The 21,921-nt window shown below is 40.9% G+C and overlaps 1 long non-coding RNA gene across 1 annotated transcript; it reads left to right on the forward strand.

Annotated features, from left to right (window-relative positions):
* Positions 1 to 795: 795 nt before the first annotated feature.
* Positions 796 to 1,931, forward strand: LOC147889214 (uncharacterized). Its single transcript, XR_015542830.1, has 2 exons — positions 796 to 1,415; positions 1,656 to 1,931. It is a non-coding gene; the product is annotated as an uncharacterized LOC147889214 (long non-coding RNA).
* The last annotated feature ends 19,990 nt before the right edge of the window (positions 1,932 to 21,921 follow it).

Genomic DNA, 21,921 nt, shown 5'->3' on the forward strand with positions numbered 1-21,921 from the left:
AATGATCCATCCACCACATACCTCTTTCACCTCTTTTCTCTCTAGATAAAAAATCCTAGGGAGGCTCAAAAGGAAACAAATGACAAGATAGAAGGTAAAAGACAAGCGATATCATTCCACTAGAGGGTGCTTTCTTAAATAGGCAAGTAAAAGATAAGCATCATCTTTTCCAAGTACACATGTCATCACTCCATTAGCATAATCTATTCTACCAATCACATAAGTTCTCTCCATACCACTTTTCTCACATCACTCTAGTACTTTGCGGCACCACATTTCGCAACACTCCCCTTTTTATCAAGCTACTTTACACTTATGACATTCGAAAGGGACGGCCTTAGAGTGTTCAACAAAAAGGTTTTTTGAAAGCCTTGAAATTTAAAGGTAACGTCAAGATTTAATCAAGATGGAATTATAAAAGTCTTTAAAAGTTTATACTATTACCGAGATTTATAACTAAAATATCCAAATCCTAGCCCTTAAAATGAAAGGCAAGGGATTTTTCAATTGCAACGGGAATTTTATATGCTGATCAACTGGGTTTGGGGAGCACTTGGGCCTTAATGGGATCCCCACCTCGTTTTTAATTGCAATGGGACCTTGAAGCCTTCAAATAGTTTCACGTGGACTTGAAAACTTCTTAGTCCACAATGCTACACCTACTCTCTCCTCAACACGCTTAATCCGTCTACGACTGCTCACTTTCTACGCTTTGACGTTAAACGTGGAATAGTTAAGCATACGTTGATATATTCACTACACTACACATCTGTTCTTGCAGCACGATCTCTTTCACTTGACTCACCGATTTTATGGTCTGTGAGTTATCTTTTGGAACAGTTCAGCTATATATATCAGAAGTGGAGGGATTCTGTGTGCACGATCGCCCGTGTTTTTCTCGAATAGGCGCCTGCCGTTGCGAGTTGGTGTTACCGTTTTTTTGGCAATACAACATCGAACCACAAACAAATTCAGCTACTTCATGATCGATTCGGAGTGCCCAATTTCCAGCTTCCTGTATTTGAGTCTTTCATCCCGCTGATACCATCCTCATATTCCGGAAAGCATTCCTCATCCGTTACACAAGCGTGAAATCGCATCCCACAACAAATTAAATTGGCTGCCCCGCAAGAGAAGAAGAGTTTAGCTCTCCTTGGTCAGTACTTCCAGGGTTCAGCAGTAGAGCGATTCGTAGCCTTCTGGCCGTCCCAATACATCCTGCTGCGCCAAAGCTTCGGCCATTTGTGCTTTACTTGCTCTTTCCCGCACTCTTTTGATCGTGAGGCGTCTGTCCCTTCTATCTACTCGACAAGTAGCTGCAGATTTTCCGAATGGATATGGACTGGTATAACAGTACAAGATTTTCAGAGTTGCGCGGATGCCCTGAATGCTTGGGATCCTTTTATGCCAATATGGTAAGTTTACCTTTCGCAGTTGAAGACATCGCAAGCATCATATCTACATATAGTTTCCAAGTGGTCACAAGCAGCTTAACCATAGCTAGTGCTTGCCCTGGCCGTCGGACTAAATCCCGAAGTACGACTAGTTAAGCGCCTATTATGTGCATAGCTGCAAACGTTTGGATTTGCGTTACATTCTCCATTGAGTTCTTAACCATACTTGAGTGACCGCAACTGATTCGGTACTCCATGCAGGTTAAGCAGGAACTGGCTCTACTACGAACGCTAACGGGTATTCTTTCTGCTGTGCGGTCAATGCTACACTGTGTCAATCCATACGGTGATCGGCGCTTGACGGTGGCATCGTCATTGAAGACCCAATGCACGATGGTGAGGTTGCGATTGAGTGCAATGAGCTCTTCAAAGAGGAGAAAACTCGACTGCTTTGCTTGTGTACTGCACATCTGATAAAGCATTCAACTAATGAGGAAAACACCTCGAGAACACTTCAAACCTTCCTTTAATCCTAGTGTTATGCAGCCTTTGATCCTTTAATCCTAGTCTAATGGAGCCCATTTTGCAACTATGTGTGCATAATGTGCCAATGTAAAATGGTGTATTAATTCATGAGGCCTCCAAGGGAAATATTAAGTCATTAGGCCTCCAAGTTTTCAAGGGCACAATTGATTAACCATGGTATGCTCACATGGGAAACATTATGGAACGTTCTAACCATGGCAGTTTCACAAATTTTCGTGGTAGGTCTCTAGAAGGTTCTGCCCACCGCCTCAAGATGCTTACAAGGGTGAGGGGAGGTTGAGTGCGGGATGAGTGGAGGTAGAGAGGGAAAGGGGGGGGGGAATATGAGGGAAGAGAGGGCAAGAGGGGCGGCAGCTGAAGGGAGGTAGAGAGGGAAGCGAGGGAGAGAGGGGAGTGGGTGAACAGTGTCTGAAGGGAGGGAGAGAAGGGAAAAGTGCGGGAGAGAGGGGAGTCGGGGAGAGATGGCAAGGCAGGATGGAAAGGGGGTAGAGAGAGAAGGTGGAGGTGGATGCACGGTGCGAGTAGAGATGCGAGGTGGGGGGCGGGGGGGGGGGGAATCGTGGGGCTTCTAGCTTGGGTTAGCAGGTTAATATGTTGATTAGATTGCACTTCTAATTAATAGGATTTTATTTTTAGGAATTATAATAATAGAGCCAAGATGAAAATCCTTAAAACAATGGGAATTGTTTTGTTCCATTAGATAGGTTCTTGGGCTCAAGTGTGGGGTCCTTCAACCACTTCAAAGTTTCATATAGTTTGGATATAGTCTCTATGGTGGGACATCATTTTTAACTATACATAGGGCATAATTGTCTAAAAATTATGCATAATGTTTATGTTGGACGTCATGAAACTTTGCAATTTTATCTTGAATAATAGTCCTAAATAAACATGTTTCAATCATCAACACCTCTTTGTAATACATACTTAACGTTTTTAGAGAGCGAGGTAGGAAAGTTAAAATTTTGTTCATGTATTTACCACCATATAACCTAGTTTTATATCAAATTTCTTTATTTCATTCTAAGGTTAGATTACAATGGCTTTACAAAGCCTTACCAATGTTGTACTTTTACAAATCAATAGGGATCCCCTAATCGGTGTAAAACAACAACTTTACAAGCAAATTGGAGGCTTTACAAAGCCTTACAAATCAATAGGGATCCCCTAATCGGTGTAAAACAACAACTTTACAAGCAAAGTGGAGGTTTTACCTCAATGCACATAGAAATTATTTCACTTCCTTTTTTTTTCCCTCCTAAGAGAAATGTATGGAACCTTATGTTATGCAGATGGCAACAATATTTTACATAAAGTCTCCTTCTCAATGGTGGCCCATAGAGTTACCTTTTTTGGGGAAAGGTTAGGATGGAATGATTTTCCAAGGGTGCAATGGCTAATGCATGTAAGTTGTGATAAGTTGGCTGAGTGTTACAGTCTAATAACATGCAGGAAGTTAGCTCAATTTGGACATCGAATCATAAACATGTATCCATGGGCAAGAAATCCATTTTGCAACTAATTACGCTTTTGGAATTAGTAAATGCTTCCATCATCTATACTAGATAGAGAGACAGTAATCTACATTTTGTATTATTGAACTATGTCGAACATGTTGCATCAAAAAGTAGGTGAGCTATGGAAACAAATGGTTTATTTCTCTTCTTATTGGCTCGTAAAGGTGGTCTTATTTTGATAGTGACCAAGAAATGAAGCACTTTGCACATGTGCTAGGGGGATTTAGCACTGACATTGCATTGTCGAGAGAGAGAGAGAGAGAGAGAGAGAGAGAGAGAGAGAGAGAGAGAGAGAGAGAGAGAGAGAGGGAGAGAGAGAGGGAGGGAGGGAGGGAGGGAGGGAGGGAGGGAGGGAGAGAGAGAGAGGGAGAGGGAGAGGGAGGGAGAGGGAGATAGAGAGAGAGAGAGAGAGAGAGAGAGAGAGAGAGAGAGAGAGAGAGAGAGAGAGAGAGGAGGGATGGAGGGAAAGAGAGAGAGAGAGAGAGAGAGAGAGAGAGAGAGAGAGGGAGGGAGGGAGGGAGGAGCGAGAGAGATAGAGAGAGAGAGAGAGAGAGAGAGAGAGAGAGAGAGAGAGAGAGAGAGAGAGAGAATCCACATAAAAATAATCGTAAGGAAATGTTTATCTAGAGGCCATTAAAAAGGTCTTGAAAAAAATCATTACCACCCACCACTGATTGGGACCACAAGCTTCAAGATACTTTATGGGCATATAGATCCACCTTTAAGGTCATCATGACTTATACTTGTACTCTACTCATACCTCTATTTACATATGCATATGGGATAGAAGTCATTTTCTAGCTAAGTTTACATTCCTAGCTGAAGGATATAAAGTCATGAAAGAAAGGAAGGGAAAGAGACTGTACATCTGCTCAATTGCTCTATTTGAACATCATTTGGCAAGCTCGAAACCTTGTCTCCACCATATGCACTAATTGAGAATTCGAGTATAAAGCTACTTCTCTTCTATGACTTCTACAAGAATTGTGCTTGCAAATCATCTCCAAGAATGCCTAGCACCTTTTCAATCATGCTTTCATGTATGTTAATCTTTTGACTTTGATAGACAATGTATCCATCCTTCACGTTCACTTCATCTATCAACTTGGTGAAGTTGGAAAGAGAATCCAAATTAGGCTTTTGAAGACTATGTGAGGAGCTCTCATATGTCACAATTGAAGATTAGGGGAGGAATGATTATGTGAGGAGCTCTCACATATCACAATTTCAAGATTGGGGGAGGAAAGATTGTATGATAAGCCTCACAGGGAGCAAAGGGGGAGAACTAATTGTGTGAGATGCTCTCGGACTATTCAGAGATGGAGACAAAGGATGACATATCTGGCATGGGGACCTATTATGAGAGGGGATAGAAGTTACAGGAAGAGTGCAATAGAGAAAGGTCAAGAGATAAAGGTAAAGGAAGTCAAAAATGGCGAAGGAGTAATCAAGCTAGAGCCACCATGGTGTAGTATCTAAGGCTTGAATTGGTGGCTATGGAGAGCTGATGGAGAGATCAGGGAGATCGTGCACAAATGTGGGAGTCAAAATTCGGCCCTGACAACATGATAAAAATGTACCATGAAACTCCTTAGCCCTTCACCAACATCTCAAGGGAATCCATAGCTACATGCATGCCCTCCAAGGTGGTAACTTGGAGATGTGGGATGGAATTGATGGAGATTATAAAGACATTCCACAACAGCAAGCATTTCGATTCCTAGCGAGTGCAACACACTAATCTTGTACAAGAAAGCATACAAGATTGGTATCAAGTTGTATCGAAGGGGGGTAGTATTATTAGCTGTGTTTCTTGTGGTTCTTGCCATGAAAAAAAGAGTGGGGAGCAATGGAGAAGATGAGCAGGGGAGAACATGAGCGGATGAGAGCTGGAGGAGGAAGTAGTGCCCTTGTGGAGAGGTTGGCTGTGAGACATGTTACAACATCATGGGCATCATTAAGCTTTTGTTGAGGGCATGTTAATTGGTTTCTAAAGATAGATCTCTTAATAACAACACCACACCCATCATATTCCCTGTTGCCATGGCTAGACCCAAATAAATTCAGCATCATTTTTAGATCGGTTAGGGATTTAAAGTAGAATCCATGGGATGATTTAAACTGAGAGGAAGCACCATCTGACCACACCCAATGTTGTTTTATATTTTCTTGTACATAGGGATCATCATTTTTTAGCCATTCCCAATACAATAGAAAAGCATGCTGCACAAATAAGGTGTCATGTTTCCTAACGTCTAAAATGTAGATATGGTATGTGCATTGTACTGACTTGGACTCTGAGTTTGGCAAGCAGATTGGCATCAATCATACAAGAATCAAGCAATGACAGTATGTGATATGCACTAGAATTGAAATCTGCTTGTCATACCACTGAGCACTTTGTATCTCATCTTGTTCTTGAAATGAGCAGCTTGTGCAAAATCTATGATCGAGACAATAGTGTCATGGGGGAAATTGGCAACGCACTTCCTGAACTGCTTATCTTGCCAGCTAGCCATGCATATTTTGGGATGGATTGAACCAATTGCTCTACAAGCTCCCTCAGCTAAGTGCTCTTATACAATAGTAGCCATCACTTTTTCTTCAATCCTTCAACATTAGAGAGGCAAGGTTGTCTTCCCTCATTTCATTCGGACAAACATCAGATTGCCTCTTCTTTAGGCTACAATGTGTGCATGTGCCATGAATGCATTCAATGGGGTGCCACTCAGAGTCCCCCTTTGGATGACTATTGGAGCCTTCCACAAAGACCTTAGGCAACCAAAATTGGTCTCCCTTGCAACACATGACAAGGATTCGGGTGGCCTAAAGACTACACATATATCTGCAAGACATGGGCATCTATCTCCATGGAGTAATGCTCCAACATGACCAGATCTTAAGTCATTGAGGCCAGGACACACTCTATGTGTGTTCTACACCAACACACATTTCTATCTTTGAATTTTGTGATGTACCACCTACAATGCTCAAAGCTCCTTTGCCTAGTGAAAAGGTCAGGGCTTTGAGCCATAAACTTCAAATACAACTCCGTCTGGTCATGCAATATGTGGAAAATAAAATTTTAGGAAAACAAACACTATGTTTTCTGCCCTACTATGAGGAAAACAAACACAAGTACATGCAAAAAAATAGTATAATCAAGCTATTAGAAAATAAAACAATCTCACTACTACAAAAAAAAATAATTTCAACCATCGGGCTAGTTTAGGACAGTCACATAATTGGTGTCTGATCTGTACCAACTCGGTGTTCTGATGACCAAGCTGGTTTAGGACAATTACACTACTAATTAAACTAATCAAGCTACTAGAAAACAAAACAATTAAACAACCATCGGGCTAGTTTCAAATGATCAGTGTCCAAGCGTGTCCAAGCGTGACCCAAACTAACCTAGGAATTAAATTAAACTAATTTAATAACTACTAGTAAAATAAACTAATTTAACTACTAGGAAACACAACAATTTCAACCACCGAGATGGTCATCAATTATTTTGGTTTTGCGAAATATATTTTTGTTTATTTTCTGTTCAACCACGCTACTTTATTACAATCACATAACTCCTATTTGACTTGAACCAGCTCGTTGATATATTGCATGATGTTCCAACCACTGGGTTGGTTTAGGACAATCACATAAGTACAAGCCAGGTTGGTTTAGAAATTGATTGGTATATTACTTGAACCAGCCAAAAAATGAAACTTAAATAATTCAACTACTAGGAAACACAATAATTTCAATAAACCACCAGGCTAATCGTCAATTATTTCTATTGTGAAATTTATTTTTGTTTCAATCACGCTAGTTTAGGAGAATCACATAACTCATGTTTGACCTGAGCCAGCTTGATGATATATTACATGATGTTCCAACCATTGGGGTTGGCTTAGGACAATCACATTAAGTTGAAGCCAGCTAGGTTTAGAATTAACTAGTATATCGCCCGAATCAAACCAAAAATTAAACTTAACTAATATTTAACTTCTAGGAAACACATCAATTTCAACCACAGTGACTGAGCTAGTCATCAATCAGACATAATAATCTATTGTTGTTTCTTTCTATTGCAAAATATATTGCTGCTCAACCACCCTAGTTTAGAACAACCACATAACAAGTGTTTGATCTAAATCAAAACATTGATATATTGCGTGATGCTCCAACCACCAACTTGGTTTAGGAAAATCACAAAGTCCAAGCCATCCCAATTTATAAATTAAACAATTAAACAATTCTAAATCTCAATCTCAGACAACCACTGGGCTAGTGAATTGTATTGGTGTTCAACCATGCTGGTTTAGGACAATCACATAACTAGTGTTTGACCTAAACCAACACAATGGTATATTGCATGATGTTCCAACCACTGGGCTGGTTTATGACAATCACATTAAGTCTAAGCCAACCGAGTTTAAAAATGAACAATTAAACAATTTCAAAACACATTCATAGACAACCATCAGGCTGGTGAAATATATTATTATTCAACCACAATGGTTTGGGACAATCACATAACTAGTGTTTGACCTAAACCAGCACGGTGATATGGTTTAGGACAATCGTATTATGTCCAAAGCCAACCTAGATGAGAAATTAAACAATTAAACAATTCCAAAACTCATTCATAGATAGCCACTGGGCTGGTTTAGACAACCCCACTGACCTTCGTTGTATCAATCATGTATAAGATGTGCTCATCCCACTGCTTGCATCCCATTTGCTTTTTGCAGATATCCCTCTTATTTGGAGAAATTGTCGTATTGTCATGCTAGAACGTTGTCACATGATCAATAATTTCTACACCTAGGCTGTCTCTCCTTTCCTTGCATTTTGTTAAAGGCCAAAGACTTCTTGGATTGGGATGACCCGCTCTGCATCCAACCACTGCCATGTTGGTCCTTCTAATTGACAACACCTTTGACATTGTGCACCCAAGCCATTTCTCCTTTGTTTTAGAGGATACCAACATAGCTAACTTTTGCCCTCTTTATAGCTAGTTGACCTAAGGTGTGTATGCCTTCAGTTTCTGTAGGCCATTTCTCAAGTTGGAGAGCGTCATCTCTTAGGCATGCATCTCTCGAGGTGTTGGTAGGGTTGTCACTCTACAAATTTTAGGGTATCGGCAGCTAAAGCTTGTGAAGACTTGAGACAAGTATTCATTTGAATGGCCTGATGTTGTTGCCTTGAATGCACCCACCCAATGTGAGACCATAGCTCATGTTCTTCGCTGCAATGGCAATGATGGAATGTGTGCATCTACAACCGCTTCCTAGTGACGCACTGCAAGGAGTCTTCTTTCTTCTCATTTTTTCTCCCTCCACAAACGTTGCAAACTGTCTTTCATTTCCATTTTGATATTGTACCATTTCTTTCCTTGCCCCACAATATGTTCCTCCTTGTTCCTTGACCAAGCTTTTTAGCTTTCCTATCTCGTAGCCTCTATCTCTTGCAAGCCATGATGAGTTGCATCTTGCCATTGCTACCACAAAGTTGATTAGTGAGCTGCCACCAATACAAAGACCAACTAGCTTGTGAGGCAAGAAAAGAATAGAGACAACTTACCCGATAAAGAAGTTAATGCCAAACCAAAAGAATGAGGTCACGTCAAGTTTACTCTACACAAGATAGGTTGCAGGGCAACAGGAGAAGGATGTACTTTGCAGGGCAGCGGGAGAAGGATGTACTTTAATATTTTAAGACTTCTAGGGTGGGAGATGAAAAAAGTAAAAAATATGTGGAGAGTGAAATTGGATATACCTATTTCCCTCAAGCAAGTGTAATGTGGCCAAAGTTGATTCAAAATACAAATAGGCCAAAGCGAATGCAATGTGTTTGATGCTATATATTACGGAATGCAATTACCTTTGACATGCTTATGAGCCATATAGCAAGGAATTGCCAAGAAAAAGAACCAATACAAAATTGTAAATAGTATTGGATTTATTAAAAGATATTTGCACATGTACAAACTACACATTTTCCAATTCATCCATTGTAGGGTAAATCTAGATACCAATATCACCAACTATCAATGGTTTAAGACCACCATGTAGTACTCCCGCTAGTTTAGCTTCCATTTTTTCAATTGGTTTTGGTTTTTAGCAAAACAAGGAAAAGGTATGGAGCATTCCCTCGAATGGGTGTGCATAATTTTAGCACAACATTGGAGGCCCCTTAAACCACATCTAAGTCTCAATTAGGTGTGTCCTTTGGTTAAGAAGATCACATAGTGTACTTTTGGGTGATTACTCGGTTGTATGTATGTGTAGAACAAAATTGTGATGTTTTTGAATAAATTGTTATATCCCATACTCTTCAGGACACATGCTTCACCTACAACATAACTATCTTATTTTAAATCTTTATTCCACATGTTTTTGGTCTCATGTTCAAGATTGGAATTGTACTACAACTTAAATTGGGCCCCCTTTGTAAAAATCTACATTCCATACACTTGCATACTCCATAGAGGATTCATGGTCATCTTCCTTGTCATCTTCATTATGTCTTTGACTTTGTCTTTGTCTTCCTCCTCATCCTCATCATCATCGCCCATGGGCCATCTCCTTCTTGAGCCTCTCTTTGAGAGGTTTCATATGGTTGGGTGACATGCCTTTTATGCATTTTCGCATATAGGGCATAGAACATGTAAGATGATAAGCCCCATGAGAAAGATAATGCTTTTTAAATTTTAATATAGAGGCTCATTTAGATATGCTATCATGATTATATTTCATGCTAGACTACACAACTTCCAAGTCTACCCACTCTATTTCTTATCGCCTAGTATTCTACATAGAATCATGCAAAATTATCTTTCTCATAATGTTCTAGACCATCATAACACTTTTTCTTATGAAAGCCCCTTTCTTAGTTGTCCTCATAGAAAGACACCCATCACAGAGATCTTTTGCATAAACCTTACCAAAGGCACCCAAAAACAAGAAATGTCTTTCTCTTCTTGATTTTCAACCTCCATTGTAGGGTACCTTTTGTAAGACTATTGCTGATTTTAACTTTGTGAATCGATAATTCATGGAGGCATTAGAACATGAAATTCTACACATTGGATCCAAAGACTATAGAAAGAGCCTGATTGGCTGCATGCATTGTCCATGACCATGAACTTGCAAGAAGGTCAAGTTTATATGATGTGAAGCCATAATTCTTAGAAGAATTTATGTTGCTACATAAAATTCTACCAAGACACCCTAAAGCAAAGCAGGCTATGGAGTCTGCAAAGAAGCATGGTTATTTGAGGCCAACATTTGTAGATGGGAGTAGAAAGAGAGGAGATGCAAAAGGGGTGTCATGCGAGGATCAAGAAAGAAAATCAACAATTCCATGCAAGTTCCTTCATTGATGACTAAAAACCATCGAATCTCTTCTATGGCTACTATTGGAAGGATTTGTTTTGACTATATTGATGAGTATATTGGAAGGATTTGTTTTCAGTATATTGGAATAGGAAAGGATCAAGTACATGAGCTTATTCACATGATTGATTAGCACAAAACAAGCACAAAGCCAAAAGGAAGCAACTAGACTCTTGCATATTGAAGCAAAGAATTCCTTAGGGGAGTACTCTTTGAAACTCCACCATGCTGAGGATCTCTGTTCTAAAGCATCAGATATCTTTGAGATTCAATAATCCCTCAAAGAACTAAAGAAATTAATAGGTACAATAGCTTGTGGTGGGCTAGTGTCTAGACTATATGCACTATACTCTCAAACAGATCTACAAGCTTGGAGGGCTTATTACTAATGGGAAGGTATGACATAGCATGGTGTGATGGATATAGTCATAAATTAGGAAAGTGGATTGTTGGCTTAGAATGTGCATTGTAAGGAACTATGTAGCAAGAGATGTGCCTTTCAGTCCATTCTTCAATTCTTGCAATAAGATTCATTGCAAGTTTACAATGCAGCTCATTTATTAGCACAATTTGTGTGATTTACCATAAGTCATGTTCTTTACTATGAGTGAAGTGCTTTTGTTTGTGCTATAACTTTCACATCCATGTGCTTTTTATAGTAAGACATAAACATTAGCATATGCTCTAAATCCCTAGGCATGTGCTTTGTAATTTCTATGATTCAACTTCATGTTCCCTTCAATATGCTATAAAGCACATTAATGTACTAAGAAGTGAATTCAATATGCTATACAGACTATCACATTCCACTACTCTTTAATATGCTATAAAAGTACAATCATGTCCTTAGAAATACTTACCTATGCTTTTCAAAACATGTTCTTTACTATATCATATAGAGCATAATTGTGCATCATAATATGCTATGAAGCACATTCATTTGAGTTAAACGCCAAGATTTCGTGCTACGCAATGTGGTGTAAATCATACTCATGTTTCTACCTATGTTTTTTTAAAAAGAGTTCTTTGTAATAGGTGCTTTACTACATCCTATAGAGTAGAATCTTGCATCAGAATGTGCTTTCAAGCATAGCAATATGCTTTGTATAGTTTGCTTTAAAGTTTAATATTCGTGCTTTTGTGATGTATAAATCATATTCATGTCCTTATCTATTCTTTTTCTCTTGTGCTTTGTAGGATAGGTGCTTTACTACTTCGTAAAGATTAGAATCATGCATCACAATGTGATTTGAAGCATAGCAATATGATTTATAACATGCCATAAAGCACATGCATTTGCTTGTTTACAAGCCAATGCTTGTGCTCTAGAATGTGGTATAAATCATATTCATGTCATTCTTGTGCTTTGTAAGCTAATTTTATGTTATAATGTCCTATAGAATCATGCATCAAATGTGCTTTAAAGCATGGCAATATGCTTTATAATATGCTAGGGCTTGTGATTTGAATTTGGTATAAATCACATGTTCTGTTATTTTCTAATGGTGAAATTCAGAAATGAAAAGTAATATACGTTTTATTGTCTAATATGTGAAGGTGAGACCGTCAGGCTAAACCATCCTAGTGGTTGAAACTGTGACAGTGTCCTAAACCATCTTGATGGTTGAAATTGTGACTATCCTAAACGTGTCCTAAACCAACCCAGTGGTTGGAACATCATGCAACCATGGCTGCTTCAACTCTGACCAACTCTGACCAGGTCTCAAGTCATTCATAGCTTGTCAGGCTAGGTCAAAGTCTATGTGTGTTTTGCAACAACAAACATTACTATCTTTGAGCTTCCTGACATACTAGTGCTTACAATGCTCAACGCTCCTCTGCCTAATTGAAATCTCCTGATTCTGATCCACAAACTTGACATACAACTCCGTTTATTGACCCAACATGTGGGAACAACAGAACAACGAGCCCCCTTTTTGCTACTACTAAAAGAATACAAAACACATTCTAATTAAAGTATATAATGAAGCAAAACAATTTGCAACCACCGCGCTGGTTTAGGACAGTCACAATTTCAATCATCGGGGTGGTTTAGGACACATTTAGGACATTTAACCATCGGGCTAGTTTAGGACACGTTTAGGACAGTCACGATTTCAACCATTGGGATGGTTTAGCCTGACGGTCTCAACTTCACATATTAGACAATAAAAAGTATATTGCTTTTCATTTTTGAATTTCACCATTAGAAAATAACAATTTATTGCTTTTCATTTCTGAATTCCACAATTTAACAGTGTTATATGACCCGAATTTAAGTACTAAGAAACACAATAATTTCAACCACCGGTCTGGTCAATAACTAATGTCTATTCAACCATGCTGGTTCATGACAATCAAATAACTAGTAATTGAGCTGAAGCAACCATGATTGCATGATGTTCCAACCACCCGGCTGGTTTAGTAAAATAACAATATATTGCAAAATATATTGCTGTTAATTTCTACTCAAGCATGCCACTAGGCTGGACAACAACTAATGTCTGTTCAACCATGCTGGTTCAAGATAATCACATAATTGGCAATTGAGCTGAACCAACCTACAGTTGCATGATGTTCCAACCACCGAGCTGGTTTAGGACAATCACATTTAGTCCAAGCCTAGTTTAAGAAATGAAACAAGTAAACTATCCCAAAGCTCAATCACAAACACCCATTGGGCTGGTTTAGGCACCACTGACCTACATTGTATCTCATGTGTATGATGTGCTCCTCAAACACCTTGCATCCCGTCCGCTTCTTACATATGTCCTTTCTATTTGGAGAAACTCTCGTATTTTTGTGCTAAAATATCGTCACTGTAGCAATGACTTATGCACTTAGGCTGTCTCTCCTTTTCTTGCATTCTGTTAAAGCCCATAGACTTCTCAAATTGGGATGATCTTGCATTGCTTTTGCTCTATGTTCAAACATTGGAGCCATGTTGGTCCTTCTGATTGACAACATCTTCGACATTGTGCGCCCAAGCCATTTCTCCTTTGTTTCAGGGGACACCATAGTGTGCATGTGAGAGAGAGAGAGAGAGAGAGAGAGAGGAGTGCACATGATACAACTACCTCTACATTATGTTGTATTGAACATAAACATGAATATATACATTAGCACCCTTAGGGTTAGTGTTAGGGTTAGGGTTAGGGAGGGTGTATGCACAATACCTTTTTGTGGATCTCGTTTGGCGCAAATGATAGCATCCAAAACTAAAAAGAATCAGAGTCATATGTGAGCATAGTGTGACTATGTAGCGAAAACCTATACAATGAGTACAACTTATGTGATCTTTTACATAATGTGGATTTCCTCCTCTTAAGTTGTGGGTCATCCTTTGCCTTTGGAATAAATTCTAGAAAATAGGCCGAAGGGAAGAAGAAGGAAATATGCATAAAGTAAAGTCCACTTCGATCACTGGTCAATTAGAAGATGACTGCATACATGACTACATGTATGGCTATGTGATGAACATGTCATAAGTTGCTAGTGGCTGTGCAACTGCTCTGTAGAAGAGGCATCCGGATGTGAGGCTAGACGATGTAGCCATGAAGATGTGATCCAATAGGTTATGACTTACAAAAGTGTCACCAACCCAAAATAATTGACAAAAAAATGTGAGGTATGTTGTGATAGAACTATAATCTCTATCAAATGATGCAGGGTCGAAGAACAACACATAGTCAATGTGGACAGAATGATTTGGGAGTGATCCAGGGGCTGAAAACCTAGGGCCAAAGGAGCAGGTATGATACACTGCTCTATTGATGAAGAGGCCCATAAAATTGACAAGGCATGGTGGCCTGTCAAACCTGTATGCTCAACTATCATGAGCTAAAGTTTGTTTGTTGTGTGCATGGCTAAACATCCATCAACATGGGATGTAGCATTTGTCATATTAGGCTCATCAAGAAGGAGCTGACAGTAAGAAATCCTAGAATCTTAAAATACAACTAAGAATGCAAAAGATACGCCTAAGGCATATGCGATGCCAAATGTTGATGTCGGGATAGATCTAAATTCCTAGATCCAACCACTAATCTGCATCAATTACGGACTGTATACTACAGTCATAAGTGTATGTTGAAACATTGAGTTTCCCCAAGTTGCACTAAGGCTAAGCCTGATGATGTCCACTGCACTGATGCATAAATTTCCTCATGCTGAGGAATGATCTACTGATTGGATGTGGTGATGGATCCAAGCATGATGCAATGTGGCATGTCTGAGCTGATGCTGGAATGTCCTGTAAACTAATCTACTAATCTGAATTGCTAATGGAAATTGTGTCCAAGGATGTGATATGCTCCGTACTAGAGGTGAAAGCATCACTGATGGATGCTGGAATGGAATCACTTGAAGAGATGAATGCACTAGGGCATGTATCTCTACATGCTACTCGAGATGTGAGTGCCTTGTATTGATGACTTATGCGATGAATAATTGCATGATCATTGTTGAACTCCTGCTGAGTATGTGCCTCTGGTGTGATAGTAAATGGAGTCAGATCCATGCATGAATAATTAGACTGTGCTGATGTAGATGGGACTACCTTGTGCCCGCCTTGTGCTGAGTGCTTACCATCAAATGTGCCTCATGCTGAGGGCTTACCGTCAAATGTGCATGATTAGAAACTATGGGCTAATCCATGCTACTATGTGGTAGATCTGCATTTGATCTCTCAAGACCAATGATCGAGTCAGCATCCTATATCAGTACATACCCTGTGGCAATATTCGAATGACCAAAATAGGTTCTCTTTCCACTCATGGATCTCATCCTGAGTCATGACTGGTATATCATCAACTATGTGATGTGAATGTCTCCATGTTGGAGGCAGACTGGTGCTCTATGCAAGAGACCTACCCATGTACAATGAGAGTGTCTACCCATGAGAACACTGTATAAGAGCTTCCATTGGGTGTATTATGCTCAAGCTGCCGCTGGGGGTTTACGCTAAACCTATAAATATGTGAACCAAGTCATGTGATGGATGAACAAGTGTTTGCCAAGGATCAAGCCTATAACATAATGGTGACAACTGTGTGTCAGGAGTAGCCAAGAGGCTGTACAAGGCTGATGTGTGTCTGCAAGAACCAATGCCAAAAAATACTCAACAAATGTGCCTGTACATGGGTGGCATATGTGCATGCACGAAGAATGCAAAAATCTTGAATTCGAGAGGAAGATGACTGCCAGTATCACAAAGTGTGATGAACTGCCGAATGCCAAGAGATAGAGCTGGTGTTAGATGTATGAATGTGTATACTGATGATAGAACCAAATGGACTCATGCCAGTGGAAACTAATGTTAAATTACACGGTGCAATGGAACAAAAACTGGACAAAGAATAGAGAGTACACAGCAAACTAAAGAGGAACAAAATTTCCCTTCAATACTGATGTAGTACAGATGATGGCTCTGTCCCACCCATGTCCTCCCACAGTGTGGAGCTTAGATGGCGATCTAGACAGATACTAGATGAAGAGCTACTAGCTGGAAGATCTAATCTGATCTGAACTGATCTGATACAATAAACTAGGGAGGTCGCCTCTTTATAGCTATTAGGGTGGTAGTCGAATCAACGTAGTCGGTGGAACCGACTAGTCAACCTAGTCGATGGAATCGACTAGTCGTCCATGGAATATTCAGGGAATATTCCCTATATCATCGCTCACCACGGGGGGCTCTCGCCCCAAAACCCCCACTAGGGGGCCGCTGGCCCCCTTGGGACCCCCCAGCTGGGGGCCAGTTGGTCCCCAGGCCCCTACAAGAATAAGGGGCTCCCACACAATCACCTTTCTACCATCAATGGTCTCATTGATAGACCTCATCTGACATGCAAGTCAGGATCCATCTAGTGTCCTGGGCTCACACATGGTTTCTCCTCATATGGGGCCTTACAACTTGAGCACCTTGGACCACTGGTGGTTACCAGGAGGGTGGGGCATTGAGCATATCTAACACCCCCCCTCAATGTCCACCCGTAGGTGAACTACCTTCTTGGCCCAATGCTGAGTCTTTGAAGATGATCCTAAAGCTAATCCTTCCCGAGTGCCTTGGTGAAGATATCTGCTCCATTTTTCTATGTTGGATAGTAGACCAATTCCACTATCCCGTCCTCGATCAAATCATGCATATGGTGATACTGAATCTCTATATATTTTGTGCGTGCATGAAACACTGGATTTTTAGCAATGGCCATGCAACCTTGATTGTCGCACCTTGGCACAGTTGCCTCATCCTCTTGCACTCCCATGTGCCATAAGATCCTCCTCAGCCATACTGCTTCACAAGCGGTAAAACATGCTGCCTTGTACTCAACCTTGGTAGAAGACAATGCCATTGTTGGTTGTTTCTTACTGATCCAAGAGAAGATACCTGAACCTAAAGAGAAACAATATCCAAAAACTGATTTCTTGGAATCAACATCTCCAACCCAATCCGAGTCACAATGACTAGCCAAGGAAGTGCCCGTACCATAAGTGATGCCATAATCAAGAGTGCCCTTCACATACCTAAGCACCCGCATCCCTGCATTCCAAATTCCAATGATTCTCTCGGGGCTTATTGGAGAACCTGCTCAAAATGCCAACAGCAAAACTGATGTCCGGTCTAGTGTTGCACAGATAGATGAGACTGCCAACCAACTTCTTGTACATCCTCCATAGACAACCTTGCATTTACCTCCATAGGTGTAGCTATCTCCTTGCACTTGGACATACCAAATGCCTTCAAGATCTCCCTTGCATATTTCTACCGAGAGATGAAGATCTTGCTTAGATGAAGATCTTGCTTGGCTCTTGCCAGACTTCAATCCCCAAACAATAGTGCATCAAGCCTAAGTCTGTCATCTCAAACTTAGTGCTCAATGCCTTTCTTGTCTGCTGGATCATGTCTTCATAAGTCACCTGTAATAAGGAGATCATCCACATATAGAACAATAATGGTAGATTTTCCACCTTTCCTGTACACATACAAGTTAGCATCTGAGGCACATCTTTTGAAGTTTAATTTATGAAAAAATTTGTCTATCCATTGGTACCATGCTCTTGAGGCCTATTTCAGCCTGTACAAAGCCTTCTTGAGCTTACATACCTTGTTCTCAGAATGGGAGGCCTCAAACCCTGGTGGCTGAGCCATGTACACCTCCTCCTTGAGGTCACCATTCAAGAATGCTGATTTAACATCCATTTGATAAACTCGCCACTTTTTATGAGCAGCCACTGATAGTACTGTGCGAATAGTAGTCATTCTGGCAGTCGGAGTGAAAGATTCCTAAAAATCAAATCCTTCAACCTGCGAAAATCCTTGTGCAACCAATTTGGCTTTGTACTTTTCCAAAGTCCCATCGGCCTTATACTTTACCTTCCAAACCCACTTGGTGCTAATAACCTTTCTGCTAGGTGGTCGATCTACCAGCTCCCAAGTTTCATCCTTCATGATGCTGTCATATTCTACTTGCATAGTGTTTTTCCAATCTTGGTCTACGAGTGCTTCCTCCAAACTCACAGGCTCCTTTACTTCTGCAATAATCTCAACCATCAAGGCCATATTGACTATGTGAGCAGAAGCCCTCCTTTGCTCCTTGATTCTCTAAGATGCCTTGGTCCATCTACATGCTGCTCAACAGACATAGGCATCTGGTTATCATGGTTGTAGAGTTGCCTTACCCATCATGGCAATGGCTTTTTCGGTGGTGTAACAATAGGTTGGTGACTTATACCTTCATCATCTGATATTTCCTCCTCCTTTATAGCTCCTGGGACATGTCCATAGTGAATACCGCTTCGCTTGATGATAAAGTGGAAGAGTTCTTCTCTGCCTCCACTGCATGTGGCTACTCCCTGAACACCACATCATGGCTCGCTATGATCTTCTTTGCCTCTTGGTCATACAACTTATAGGCTTTCTTCTCATCACAATAGCCTAAAAAGATACATTTGGTGCTTTTTGGTTGTAGCTTGTTTCTCTCTTTGTCTGGTACATGCGCATACTAGCCTCAGCCCAAAAGTGGTTTGGTAGTCCGACACCTTTCAACATACACCTCCCCATCTCCACGGTGGTCTACATTTGGCATTCAACAACTGAATTTCGCTGAGGCGTATGTGGTGTCATCGTTTGTTGCTTGATCCCTTTGCTCTTGCAAAAATCTCCAAACTCTGTAGAAACAAACTCACCACCACCATCCGATCTGATTTTCTTCACTTTTCTCCCTGTTTCAATTTCAACAAGATGTAGCCATTCTTTCAATTTACCAAAAGCTTGATCCTTTTCGTGAAGAAAATACACCCACATCTTCCTACTATAGTTGTCGACAATCAATAAAAAATAGGAAGATCCCCCCAAGGCCTGTGTAGGCATCTTATCGCACAAGTCGACATGCACCAACTCTAGAGGAGCGTTTGCTCTATTCTTGCTTCCTTGTGGGAATGCCTTTCTCTATTGCTTGCCCATCATGCAAGCTTCACATGGTTCTTTGATTTCTACTACTGCAGATAAGTGAGCAACCATACCTTGCTTCTGCATCTCCTTCAGCACTGCAAATCTGATGTGGCTGAATCTTTCGTGCCAAAGTTTGCTTGTGCCCACTCCAGTAGTGGCTGTAACAGCACTTAGTTCAAATAGATTGTTCCTCCTTACTCTTGTGCCAACAAAATTGCCAGCACTATCTAGAATTTTTGCGCCTGTCTTGTTGAACCTCACCTCATGGTCAAGGTCAGTTATGGAAGCAACTGATAGCAAATTTCTCTTGATTTGTGGAACATATAGCACATTAGATAGTTTCTTAACATCTCCATTTATAGAAACAAATGAAACTGTACCTGTACCCTCAACAGGGCATTTTGCATTATTACCAACCATCATGGTGATGGGTTCCTATAGAGGCTGCATGGAACAATATAGACCCTTCTTGCAAGTCATGTGACGGGAGGCACCGCTATCCAACACCCATGAATCAGTGGTTGAAGCTTCTTGAACTGAGGAACACTCTTCCTCAATGGCCAGAAATAGATCCAACTCTGCTTCCGCTATGTTAGCTATCACTCTCCCCTTATCTGTCTTCTTCAGGGTACCATTCTTTTCATCTGTTTTCTTGACTCGACAATCTGCAATCACATGGCCCTTCTTCTTGCAGTAGAAGCATTCTCCCTAAAACTTCTTCTTGCTGCCCTTCTTCTTTTTGTCACCACTAGTAGAGGACTCACCTTTAGTGGAGGAACCACCCTTGCCTTTCACAGTGGTAGAGAACGTAGCATCCCCATTGTCGCCTCCATCTCGAGCTTTAAGCGTCAATTCCTCCTCCATAAGTAAAGCACATAACTCCTCAAATGACAATGGTTGGGTCTCACGAGTGTTAAGCGCTATTACCAGTCCATCAGACCTTAGTGGACATATCCGGACACACCGCCAAGCTAGCTCTTTGCTAGTCTTTTGTATCCCAGCACTAGCCATTTGGTCACACAGATTTTTGATTCGGGTTATACACGCCTCCGCTATCTCTCCTTCATTAAACTTCTCAACTGCAAGCTGATTCTCTAGGTTCTAGATCCTTGTCTGATTCCACGTCTCATACTGACTCTTCAATATGTTCTAGGCCACAGTTGCCTTAGATGTATGCTGATGAATTAAGGTCAAAACACTATCAGTAGTACTTGTAACCAGGGCACACAGAGCATCTGCGTTCTTGTGTTTCCAAGCTCATAAAAGGTCGACATTAGGAGGTATCGTACTCCTCGGATTTGTTGGGTCGGGGGTTCCTTGTGGTTCTGGTTCAGTCCCCAGTACACGATGGGCTCTGATCCTTAGAGCCGCCTGGGCTCTGATACCATGTTAAATTACATGATGCAGTGGAACAGAAACTGAAAAAAGAATAGAGTACACAACAAACTGGAGAGGAACAAAATTCTCCTTCAATACTTAATGTAGTACAGATGATGGCTCTGTCCACCCGTGCACTCCCACAGTGGAGCTTAGATGGCGATCTAGACAGATACTAGGCGAAGAGCTATTAGCTGGAAGATCTGATCTGCTGATCTGAACTGATCTAATACAATGGACTGGGGAGGTCGCCTCTTTATATAGCTATGAGGGCGGTAGTCGAATCAATGTAGTCGGTGGAACCAACTAGTCAACCTAGTCAGTGGAGCCGACTAGTCAACCTAGTCGGTGGAACCGACTAGTCATCCATGGAATATTTCCTATACCATCGCCTCGGGGGCTCTCACCCTAGAACCCCCACCAAGTGGGCCGTTGGCCCCCTTGGGACCCCTCAACTGGGGGCCAGCTGACCCTAGCAAGAATAAGGGGCTCCCACACAATCACATTTCTACCATCAACGGTCTCATTGATAGACTTGATCTAACATGCAAGTTAGGATCCATCCAGTGTCCCGGGCTCACACATGGCTTCTCCTCATATGGGGGCCTTACAACTTGAGCACCTTGGACCACTAGTGGTTACTAGGAGGGTGAAGACAACCCTCCAAACTAAGAATCAAAGCAGTATACTCAGCTGCATTATTAGTTGTGATACCTAGAAGTTCTTGTCCTCTTGCCCATACTTCTTAACCTTCAAGATTCATCAAGACCATCCCCCCGGCTCCTTGTTGGTGTGAAGGACTAAAAGCCCAATCAAAATACAAGACAAAAGCTGTTGGTGGTGTCTCCCTTTCATCATTGATATCCTCCTTATATTTCTTTTCTTTTCTTCTCTTAGATCCTGTCGTCCTGTGAGCAAATCTGCCATAGTGGACCTAGTGGTATTTTCAATGAACAAAAGAGAAAGAGAACTCTTGAAGCTCTGACAACCACCATTTTGCAAATCTCCCCCCGGGATTAGGCTTGCGAACTAGATATGCTAATACAGAGTGAGTAGTAAAGGAAGAAAAATGGTCGAGGTAATAAATAGGAGTGAAATTTTCTGACTAAAAACACCAAAGAGAGAGCTTACTGCTCCATTTCTTCATACCTCGTTTCCATCTCTGTAAGTTGTCAATTGGCATAATAGATGGGTTGCATTCTACTTGCCTCTCCTTTTTGTAGCAATACATCACC

The sequence above is a fragment of the Dipteris shenzhenensis genome, chromosome 20, assembly GCF_047967505.1.
Source record: "Dipteris shenzhenensis isolate YYH24624 ecotype China chromosome 20, Dip_SZ_1.0, whole genome shotgun sequence".
Classification (NCBI taxonomy): domain Eukaryota; kingdom Viridiplantae; phylum Streptophyta; class Polypodiopsida; order Gleicheniales; family Dipteridaceae; genus Dipteris; species Dipteris shenzhenensis.